This window comes from Myxocyprinus asiaticus, chromosome 40, assembly GCF_019703515.2.
Source record: "Myxocyprinus asiaticus isolate MX2 ecotype Aquarium Trade chromosome 40, UBuf_Myxa_2, whole genome shotgun sequence".
NCBI classification, from domain to species: domain Eukaryota; kingdom Metazoa; phylum Chordata; class Actinopteri; order Cypriniformes; family Catostomidae; genus Myxocyprinus; species Myxocyprinus asiaticus.
In genome coordinates this window covers 17,535,444-17,547,839 of record NC_059383.1, presented here as the reverse complement: position 1 = coordinate 17,547,839, position 12,396 = coordinate 17,535,444, and the positions used below count along the sequence as shown (strand labels likewise).

The following is a 12,396-nucleotide window of genomic DNA, read 5'->3' as shown; positions in this document are numbered from 1 at the left end:
TCCCAGGCTGTTCCGGGGTGGTCACAAGGAGCCAGGTAAGTGCTTCGATGTCCCTGAACTCAGCATGGCCACGACACGGCGTGGCACCTCATGCTCCGCCCCGCGCGAGGCCCCACCCGCCGGTACATCCGACGAGATTGTCCCCTTGGTCCCCCTCACCCGGAGCTTGGACGCGTGGCTTGCGCTTTCCAACCCGTCGCGATGGCTGGTCTGGACCGTCCGACTCGGCTACCTGATTCAGTTCGCCAGGCGTCCGCCCAGGTTCAGCGGCGTCCACTTCACCTCGGTGAAGGGCGAAAACGGCGCTACCTTTTGCGCGGAAATCGCTACCCTCCTACGGAAGGATGCGATAGAGCCTGTCCCTCTGGCCGAGATGAAGAGGGGGTTTTACCGACTGGGCCCACCAGGTTTAGTCAGGGGGGGTGTCCCTCCCAAGGGCAAGACACCGTGGAGACCACACCCTTCCCAGAGGGGGGGTATTTAAGTTGAAATATGTCACACGGTCTTGCCGAGCTATGTTGGAAGTATGCCATGTGGGGGAGTCCCAAGGTAGGTCCTGCCCTACGGGGGAGGAGTTACTACAAGCATGGTGACTGGGGCAGAGGGGCCTCTGCCCAAGGAAGATGCAGTTTGCCAACAGGGAAACGAATTAGCGGAAGATATACGTCGCATGGGGTTACCTACTGGAAACCACCACATGTGGAGCACCTACCCCAGTACAGGGCTTAGTTAGCACATGTACTGAGCTGGCAGCGAGTCTCTCCGCAAACTCGTCTGCCACAGGGCTCGGAGGAAATCAACCAGGGAACACAGTTTGTGAACACTACTGGGAGTTAACGGCGCACGTCTTCAGCTCAGGGGAGGTGAAAGGCACTATGCGCAAACGATACACCTGGCCGGCTGTGCTATGCGCAAGCGATACACCTGGCCAGCTGTCCCGGCCTTACCTGCTTGTGCGTGCCACTACACGGGACGAAACCGGTTCCACCTGGAGATTGTAGAACCTAGCAAAGGTGTTGGGTGTTGCCCAGCCCGCTGCTCTCCAAATGTCTGTTAGAGAGGCGCCCCTGGTCAAGGCCCAGGAGGCCGCTACACCACTAGTAGAATGGTCCCATAGCCCTACCGGGGGCGGCACGTCCTGGATGTGATAAGTCATAGTTATGGCATCAATGAGCCAGTGGGTGATCCTCTGCTTGGAGACAGCACTTCCTTTTTGTTGTCCACCAAAGCAGACAAAGAGCTGCTCAGAGACTCTAAAACTTTGCGTGCGATCCAAATAGATGCGTAAAGCGCGCACCGGACACAGCAACATCAGGGCTGGGTCTGCCTCCTCCTGGGGCAGCGCTTGCAGGTTCACCACCTGGTCCCTAAAAGGGGTTGTGGGAACCTTGGGCACATAGCCCGGTCAGGGTTTCAGGATCACAAGACAGTAGCCTGGACCGAACTCCAGGCACGTTTCGCTGACAGAGAATGCTTGAAGGTCTCCTACTCTCTTGATGGAAGTGAGCGCAGTCAGGAGGGCAGTCTTCAAGGAGAGTGCCTTAAGCTCAGCTGACAGCAAAGGCTCCTAGGGGGCTCTCTGTAGACCCTGAAGAACTACAGAGAGGTCCCATGAGGGAACGAGGCACGGTCTGAAGGGATTCAACCTCCTGGCACCTCTCAGGAACCTGATGATCAAGTCGTGCTTCCCTAAGGACTTACCGTCGACTGCATCGTGGTGTGCTGCTATGGCGGCAACGTACACCTTCAAGGTGGAAGGGGACAGCCTCCCTTCCAACCTCTCCTGCAGGAAGGAAAGCACTGATCCGACTGCGCATCTCTGGGGGTCTTCACGTCGGGACGAACACCACTTAGCGAACAGATGCCACTTAAAGGCATACAGGCGCCTCATAGAGGGGGCCCTAGCCTTAGTGATCATGTCTACCACCATGGGTGGTAGACCGCTTAGGTCTTCTGCGTCCCATCCAGGGCCCAGACATGGAGATTCCAGAGGTCTGGTCGTGGGTGCCAGATGGTACCCCGTTCCTGAGAAAGAAGGTCTTTCCTCAGGGAAATTTGCCGGGGGGGGTTGTCGCGAGGAGCGTGAGGTTCGAGAACCATGTCTGGGTGGGCCAGTAGGGTGCTACCAGGATGACCTGCTCCTCATCCTCCCTGACCTTGCATAGGGTCTGTGCAAGTAGGCTCACTGGGGGAAACGCATATTTGCGAAGTCCAGGTGCCTTGGTCAGGGCGTACCAGAGCGGGCAGTGGGAGGATTCTTGGGAGGCGAACAAGTCTACCTGTGCCTGTCCGAATCGACTCCAGATCAGCTGGACCACCTGAGGGTGGAGTCTCCACTCTCCCTTGAGGGTAACCTGCCGTGACAGCGCGTCCGCTGCAGTGTTGAGGTCGCCCGGGATATGAGTGGCTCGCAGCGACTTGAGGTGCTGCTGACTCCAGAGGAGGAGACGGCGGGCGAGTTGTGACATACAACGGGAGATTGTCCAAAGGGACAATCTCGTCGGACGTACCGGCAGGTGGGGCCTCGCGGCGGGGCAGAGCTCGAGGTGCCACGCCATGTTGTGGCCGTGCTGAGTTCAGGGATGTCGAAGCACATACCTGGCTCCTTGTGACCACTCCCGGAACAGTCTGGGACGGGGGAGGCCTTATCCACCGGGGGAATCGCCGAATAGCCCCTGGCCACCCCACCATCGAGGGTAGTGAGGGCAGGGGAGCTGAAGGATCGGGACGGGGCAGTAAAAGGTGCCTCCCATGATCTTGTCAGCTCCTAATGCACTTCCGGGAAGAAAGGGACTGGAGCGGTGCGTGGCTGCTTTGAGCGGCGCCGCGAGCCCAGGAACCAATCATCAAGCCGTGAGGGTTCAGGGGAGAGTGGAGCGTTCCACTCTAGCCCGACGCTCGCAGCTGCCCAGGAAAGCATGTCCGTCATTTCCGCATCAGCTTGTGACTGGGCAACCGCACCTGAGGGGGGGAGCCTAGCTGAGGCTTCTGTGTCTGACTGGATGAGCCCGCTCTCCGATGCTGCGCTCGAGAGCTCATCAGCTTCGCGGGCTCCGAACAAGAGGTCGAACTCGCCATGAGACGAGCCGGTGGACTCATCCGGAAGCCCGATTGGGGCAGACGAGCGTACTGGGGAATAGGAGGGCCGTGCTGGCCTCATACCCGTAGGTAGAAGGACCGAGGCGGAGAGCCGCTGGGGTGGCTAGCATTCTTACAAAAGCAAGCCGTGACCACAACGTTGCCATGGTCATGTTCTCGCAGTGAGTACATGATCCATCCACGAACGCTGTCTCCGCGTGGGTGGCGCCCAGACACGAAAGACAGCGATTGTGACCATCAGAAGTTGAGAGGTAACGACCGCAACCAGGAATAACACACAAACGGAAATGTATCTTTAAAAAGATGTGTCTTTAAAAAGACATTCTGTGTGTGCCGCTCTTTTAGAGAAATATACTCTTTTAGGAAAATATACTCTCTTTTTTCTGCCAAAGCACCCAGGGGCATTCTCTACAGTGCACCTGTGCAGAGGAGGGAGAAGCCACTGAAATGCGCCGTCAGATCCAGCAGAGGTGAATGAATAGTCAGCTCAGTAAACATCGACCGTTTGGCTCCGAAGAGAAAATCTGAATGAGTGGTTGCATACCAGCTCCTTTTATACCCGTATGTCTGGAGGAGTGGTATGCAAATACCACTCGCCATCTTTCTTTGGCCTTTTATCAAAGACCAGAGGTGTCTCGAGCTCCCAAGAGTGACCCCTAGTGTCACTACATCGACACAACGTCGAGTGAGTGACAGATAGGGAACTTAGTGTATGTAAACTTCTTACCCACTGGAATTGTGATATAGCCAATTAAAAGTGAAACAATCTGTCTGTAAACAATTGTTGGAATGACATTTAAGAACTAGAAACAAGTGTTTTAAGCTAGATTTTTTTTTTTTTTAATGCTTACTTTTAACACCTCAGACAACATTATTTGCCAATGGCCCACATGTTAAATGTTTTAATAACTGTAAGTAGTAAACAATTGTTGACTGCCTAACATGAGGAATTTACAACAATATAACTTCTAAAAAGTAGCTAATACTTCAGTATATTCATTGCATGTTATTATTTCAGGAGCTCAGGTTCAGAAGTTCTTGTGTTGTTTAAAATTACATTTTAATCACTTTTATGTTTGTTGCATGTTTAAATAATTGTAAGTATAATCTATAATATAGTATAATAAGTATATCATACATTTTTCAAACAATTTGTAAATTTAGATAGTAAGTCTGTTGCATTTTATACATGTTTTTGTCATTTTGCACATCCATGTCAACTAAAATGTTATTTTTGTTGACTAAAATTGTTATTTTAGTCAGAGTAAAACTGAAAAAAGTATGAATATGACATGATTAAATATTGACTAAATTTAAAGGACATTTTCATCAAAAACCTAAAATTATGACGAAAATAAAAAACTAAAAATTAACAGTTGTCTCATACACAGAAAACCCATAAGTGGTTTTAAAGCAACAGAGAAAACTCTATGCATGATGTTAATCTCTGTAGCTCTCAGGGCTCCTCTGGAAACAATGTTCTGCTGAAGTGTATTAAAGACTCCAAGAGTGAGAGAATAAGAAAGGCAAATGCACCAGTGAGTCTGATTAATGAGCATGAGCTTTTATCTGTTGGATTATGGAGTAGCTGCCTCTCAAAGTCAATGACACCATAAAATACATGATCAAAATGGATTAGGATGTTTTAGCTTTTCACAGGAACTTTATGCAACACAAGACAATGTCCTCTGCTATGTGAAAAAAATTATTAATTTTTTGGGGAGGTCAGATCTTTGTGAAAGCAGCACCAGTCTTTCTTTTTGTCAGTAAAGCTCGACAGCACCTAAATTGGCAGGAGAGACTGTCACTGTTGATACCCGCGAAGGAGTTTTTTGTTTCGTTCTGGTTTGGCTGAGAAGAGAGAGATACAAGATCTGTTTTAACTTAAAATGGCACTGGAGCTGTGGCTTTGTGGTTTTCTGACACATTGAGCATGGTGTTCAAATCTAGTTTGCAACATTTCCCAATTCCTGTTTCCCCATCATTTCATCAACAATACCCAACTCTATTCCTAGAGATATGTTAGATAGATTAGGCACACATCCAAATAAGTAGTGTTGGGTGGCTTCCAGGAACAGGGTTGGGAAATAATGACATAATAGTGGCAAACAGCCAAAAAAAAAAAAAAGAAAAAAAAAAACTAATGTTCTAACTATTGTTCTGTGGAGATGCTTAAATGGGAGTGTAGAGACGGGCCACCAAAACAGGACATAAAGAACATGGTACTCATCTGCTCTGTCCTATTACATAAACAGAGCCAATTGTTTCTGTGCTTTTCCACTGAGCAAAACACTCCCAGTGATCGATTAAAAAAGCAAGCAATGCGTCAGACATTAAATGAGGGATGTTTTTCTCAATACTCGACAGTTAACGAGAAAACACTCTCCACTGAAACAGAGCAAATGGTGTGATGTTGCCGGAGAGAAATCCTTTAAAACTTGTCCAATATCCAGAACTACAGTAATAACTTAGGAGGCCAATCTCTAGCACTGATGCTTGGAGCTTCAAACTACACTGCCTGCACAGGCATCTCAGCAATTTTCTTCTGCCTGAACCTGTGAGAGCACCAAAGTGTCTTTTAGATTGCCCACTGCTCTCAGTTCCTTCAATATTACATTGAGTTGAACAGTTTGAGCTGAAAAACAATGAATCAAATGTTTTCTTTGAATTATTTTTTATAAAAGAAGCATCAGAGTTATTATAGTTTGATTTTTATTTGTCCTTTTTTAATTTAGTTTCGTTTTCTCTTTATAATTGTTCATTTTGGTTAAGGTTAATTTGTTTTCAAGTTTCAGTATATTTATTAGTATTTTAGGGCTGCCAAAGTTAATGCGTTTACAGATATAATTGAAAGATGTTTAAGGGGTTAAAATTTCATGGCAGTCAAGTGTATTCACTATCTAGTGACATTATCATGTTTAATGAAGATTAGTTTTAAAGGTTTCACATTTTATAATATACAATGTTAAAAAAACAAATTACTTTGTGGTAATTTTTACATTTTATATTAGTTATAATATGTCATGAAAAAGTCATGAATAAAGTTTCACATTTTCCAGTTATGTTTATATTTTTACTTCAGTTAAAGGGGTCATTTTTATTATTTTAATATGTTCCTTGAGGTTCACTTGTAATATAAGTAATATAGTCATATAATTGTAAAACATGATAATACCCCCCACCCCCTCATTCTGACCCTCTGTAAGAAATGCTTGGTTTTGGTGTTGCTTCTCCTTTAAGACTTCACAGTAAACGCCCACTGTTATGTCTGGCTCTCTTGACTGACCTGCTCTCTCATCGCCATCTCACTGCTCACTGCTACTGGGCGGGGCTTCTTAAGTAATAAGGTGAAGTAGGCATTTATGTGTTGTTGTGGAGGCGGTCAGATGCAAATGTATACCATAGTGTGACATCACAATGTGGAGGAAGTAGAGAAGAGTTGTTTTGGCAGCTTGATTTCAACAAATGCTTTTTTTGCAGTGAGAAGGAAGTTCTGAGTTGTGAAACTTACAGTATATTTTTATAGTACAATTAACTCTTATATGTCATAAGATCAAGGAAAATTTGATTCCTCATGTCATGACCCCTTTAAAGAAAATGTTTTTATTTAATTGTTGTTTTAGTTTTCATTAACAACAACACTGGGAAGGTGCCATGGAGTGGGAAGGGTAAATGTAAGATGGTATGGTCAGACTCACCCTGTGTCTCTCCTTGATTTTACGGCAGTACTCAATCTTGTCAAACTCTTGGTCCTCCTTGTGGAGTTGTTCCTTGGCTGCCTCCACGTTAATGCCAGATGTTTCCTCGTCCTCCTCCTCTTCATCTGGTACCATGGTTCTCTGCAGTGGAGGCCACTGATGTACCACCTACACACAGAACTCACAGTTACCTTATACTGCTGCCAGCCATACTAATCAAATATCACCCACTTCAAAAGTAAGCTTAAGACCTATTCCAGCAGTAACTAGTCGGTGATTTAATTGCTGGTGGTTTATAGTTGGTGGTTTTTCTCCTACCACCAGGAGAAATTTCCAGGCTGAATTATCTACTGTTTTATGACAAGCACCAGGTTTGTGTGGTAATTTAACTCCCATCAAAAATGTCATCTCCAAGTTTACATGGATAAATTGGCCCAAAAGTCATTTTGAATTTATTTTGACCACTGCTAAGTGTATTAGGGCTGCTATGACACTTTTGCATCATATGGGTATTTGGCAAAAAAGATGCTTTTTTTCAGAGAACTAAATTAACTATGGCTCAAACACTGCTCATAAGTTTTGTGAGTGACAACTGCATTTAAATATAAGCACAGATTTCCTATAATACTGTTTGTATATGGAATACAGGAGTCACTATTAAACCCTTGATGTTTGACATAATGATAACCATAGCAATGTTTTGCCATCTTGTGGCTGTTAATAGGAAACATTGATGTCAACAGTTTAATCTGTTTGGTATTTTCTATTTTTGACCAAATCTTGGCGAAAAGAGACATATTCTCATCCTGTAAAGCCCTGTCGTCTTTGGGAGTAAATTCAGAAAATAACCAAACTTGTGAGTGTATAGAACAGGATAAAACATTGCGAATAAGAGTGACAACCACATTTAGGTTCATTGTGTATGTGTCATTGTCTATATGAATAAAAATCATCTCACAACTGCCTCATCACCTAGTAAATTAACTGCCGTCTGACTGCATGACTTTTATCTCAGAGGAGTCTAGCAAATGTTCATTTAAAGACGTCACCCTGATTACCATTTGAATATAAGGGGTTATTGCTGTTGCTGTCATACATCTCTGGTGATACAAACCTCTCCCTCTTCAGTGAAGATCTTCTTGGTGTTAACCTTGAAGTTTCTTTTCTGTATTTTCTTTGCCTCCATGAATTTTGACTCCTTTTGTTTCTTACTCTTGGCTTGATCATCTGTGTACTAAAGAAAAAGAGATTTCCTTTACATAACCAAGCTTTACATAACCCGATACAGTCACTGATTACACCCTGTAATTTTTAACACCCTTGGGGTTTACATTTGGGCTTTCAATACCTTGAACAGTGGAAATTCTGATACCCAAAATACTCAAACATTATTACTTTCTTGCAGTGATTAAAGTTGAGTGGTTTAGATCTTGAGGAAATTCACTTTCCCCTTGAATGAAATAGAAAAAGTTCCACTTCAATGTCTTGCCAATTACATCCTGCCACAACTTTAAATTATTTCCCAAGCACATTACATTTTGAGCTATTTGAATTTTTTTTATTATTGTAAGGAAAATAACTCCCCTTCAAGATCACTAACCCTGTTGCAATTATTACATAATCACTTGAATTATTTGGTTATTGTGCACTTAAAATTCCCATTCAAATCAGGAAATGTTAAGTGTATAATGCCATGAAAAATACATTTGTATGTCTTTCTTTCCAGGGCAGCAGTACGTTTTGAAAGCAAATCACACTCAGTTTAAATGGACTGAAGTAGACTAAAACTACAGTGGACCAAAAAGAGATTTTTATTTATTTATTTTTTCACATTTGTAAAGTAAATACTTCATTATTCAAATGATTATGCATTTTGTTCGACCCCTGTGCATTATTTTCTTAACAGACAATTAAATCGGCAATTATTTCTATGACAATTTCATGATTGTGACAGCCCTAGACTGAACAGTTGACTGCGATATTTGCAGCCTTACAACAAATCCAGTAATTTTTCACATGACTCACAGGTCTGCGTCTCTCAAAAACCACCACATTGTAAAAAATGTCCGTAGTTTTAACGGTGAAAGACTGTAAAGTAGCAACGGTAAAAAACTGTAAATTATAAAACATGAAATAACCGTTTAATTAACAGTTAAATACTGTTAATGTAAATACAAGAAAATTTGATAACTTTTGCATTATTGCTTTGTAAAAACTGCATTATTTTACCATAAAAACCCTTAAAACAACAGTAAACTACAGATGCATGCTGTTAGAACTGTTTTTCCCCTTGTGTTTTTTAACAATAAATAACAATGATATGGTCAACAAGAATATATGTGTATCTCTATGAAAATAAACCATTTTTCGCCTGCACTGGTCTTTCCCATTAATTAGATTACATGATTTCAATAACTCCTATATATATATATATATATATATATATATATATATATATATATATATATATATATGATAGATAGATAGATAGATAGATAGATAGATAGATATAGATATATAGATATAGATAGATAGATGGATATAGATTCGTTATTATCAAATAAAACTAATAAAATAAAAACTAATGCAGTGTCATGGAATTATTATTAAATTGATATAACATGCAATGTGTGACATGTTTTAAAGTCCAGTCATTATTTTATTGGCCATATGCATCGTATTGCATATGGTATTGCATCATATTAATAAAATGTTGAAAAGCATAATTTTATGTGTTGAAGCTCAGTCTTTATTTTTTATTGACTTTTCAGTTGTCCAATATGTGCCACGACGCTGCATAATATAAAGGAACCATATTTTTTAACAAGCATTTTATGTTTTAAAGTTATTGCCTTTTGACTTGTCCAGTCAGCACTCAAGAAGTTGCATCAGGTGCGCTCGCGCCTTTTGCCCAAATTGTCCTTGAACTGGCGGTTTTACTAGAACAGACAGCAAGCAAGGAGCAACGCACAGACCACGGCGAGCTGCTGAAATTAAATTTTTTTCCCATATGAAATCTGTCTGGTAAGCACAAATAAAAAAAAATCTGTAAAGTTGAAGTTCAATAATTGTTTTAGTTATTTGAATACAGCTTTTGTGTTGTAAAGCGTTTATTTTATTTTCATATCTTTAATGTCATTGTAAATCGTAAATGACGTGGACCTGTTGGCTGTCTAGATGATAACGTTTTATCCTTTTAATATATAAACTTACACATTGGAAATTAACGAATTCGCTCTGATTTCTTTGATTTGAAACGTTTGTAATGCAGTTTAGCAGTATGTCGTGCTGTAACCATGGTGAGGTGAACTTCATGTTTAAACGATATCTCGCATTGGTTATTGGTTGAGTTCAGGATGAGTAAGTTTTGAATATGCATTACAATGTACACTTGCTGTTTTTGTAGTTTAACAGTGCAAAGTCCGAGGGAATATGTTCTGCACTGCAGACTGCATCGCAACGAAACTCGCGCCATTTTCAAATGTGTCGCAATTGATTGCAAACAGTCATTTTCCAAATACGTAGCACTTAAGAGTCATTTCTATCGCCGCCATAACAGCTCTACCACTGCTGTGACTGCAGATGCAGTGGTTGATACGGCCTTGACATGCAGTATTTCACTATGTAGTCATCAGTGCCAGGATGTGCCCAGTCTTGTTGCTCACTTAAAGAACCATATGAAGGAAGGTCATGCAGTTAACTGTCCAGTGAGAGGGTGCAAAAGTGCTTTTCAAATCATGACCTCTTTTACCTCTCATATGTCTAGGAAGCACAGGAACTGTTCAATAAACGGCATTAGCGATTCACATCGGCATTCTGCATCAGAGATACCATCTGTTTCAACTGAGCAATGTCCTGCTGACCTGGATGCAAATACAGGTGCATCTCAATAAATTAGAATGTCATGGAAAAGTTCATTTATTTCAGTAATTCAACTCAAATTGTGAAACTCGTGTATTAAATAAATTCAATGCACACAGACTGAAGTAGTTTAAGTCTTTGGTTCTTTTAATTGTGATGATTTTGGCTCACATTTAACAAAAACCCACCAATTCACTATCTCAAAAAATTTGAATATGGTGACATGCCAATCAGCTAATCAAATCAAAACACCTGCAAAGGTTTCCTGAGCCTTCAAAATGGTCTCTCAGTTTGGTTCACTAGGCTACACAATCATGGGGAAGACTGCTGATCTGACAGTTGTCCAGAAGACAATCATTGACACCCTTCACAAGGAGGGTAAGCCACAAACATTCATTGCCAAAGAAGCTGGCTGTTCACAGAGTGCTGTATCCAAGCATGTTAACAGAAAGTTGAGTGGAAGGAAAAAGTGTGGAAGAAAAAGATGCACAACCAACCGAGAGAACCGCAGCCTTATGAGGATTGTCAAGCAAAATCAATTCAAGAATTTGGGTGAACTTCACAAGGAATGGACTGAGGCTGGGGTCAAGGCATCAAGAGCCACCACACACAGACGTGTCAAGGAATTTGGCTACAGTTGTCGTATTCCTCTTGTTAAGCCACTCCTGAACCACAGACAACGTCAGAGGCGTCTTACCTGGGCTAAGGAGAAGAAGAACTGGACTGTTGCCCAGTGGTCCAAAGTCCTCTTTTCAGATGAGAAGTTTTGTATTTCATTTGGAAACCAAGGTCCTAGAGCCTGGAGGAAGGGTGGAGAAGCTCATAGCCCAAGTTGCTTGAAGTCCAGTGTTAAATTTCCACAGTCTGTGATGATTTGGGGTGCAATGTCATCTGCTGGTGTTGGTCCATTATGTTTTTTGAAAACCAAAGTCACTGCACCCATTTACCAAGAAATTTTGGAGCACTTCATGCTTCCTTCTGCTGACCAGCTTTTTAAAGATGCTGATTTCATTTTCCAGCAGGATTTGGCACCTGCCCACACTGCCAAAAGCACCAAAAGTTGGTTAAATGACACCGATGGTGTTGGTGTGCTTGACTGGCCAGCAAACTCACCAGACCTGAACCCCATAGAGAATCTATGGGGTATTGTCAAGAGGAAAATGAGAAACAAGAGACCAAAAAATGCAGATGAGCTGAAGGCCACTGTCAAAGAAACCTGGGCTTCCATACCACCTCAGCAGTGCCACAAACTGATCACCTCCATGCCACGCCGAATTGAGGCAGTAATTAAAGCAAAAGGAGCCCCTACCAAGTATTGAGTACATATACAGTAAATGAACATACTTTCCAGAAGGCCAACAATTCACTAAAAATGTTTTTTTTATTGGTCTTATGATGTATTCTAATTTTTTGAGATAGTGAATTGGTGGGTTTTTGTTAAATGTGAGCCAAAATCATCACAATTAAAAGAACCAAAGACTTAAACTACTTAAGTCTGTGTGCATTGAATTTATTTAATACATGAGTTTCACAATTTGAGTTGAATTACTGAAATAAATGAACTTTTCCACGACATTCTAATTTATTGAGATGCACCTGTAAGCTACATTCACTTCTGCAGAGTTTGTCTTTACCCATGGAGACTATTTCTCAAATCTTTATTACTGTGAAGGAATCAGACTTGTTTTCTGTTTGTCATAAGGGACCTATGCGAACAGAGTACTCAAGGAGTCAGACC

The 12,396-nt window shown here is 42.2% G+C and overlaps 1 pseudogene; it reads right to left on the bottom strand.

The window, feature by feature from the left end:
- Positions 1-12,396, bottom strand: part of LOC127430529 (probable ATP-dependent RNA helicase DDX10) — a 60,476-nt pseudogene that overhangs the window by 25,373 nt on the left and 22,707 nt on the right.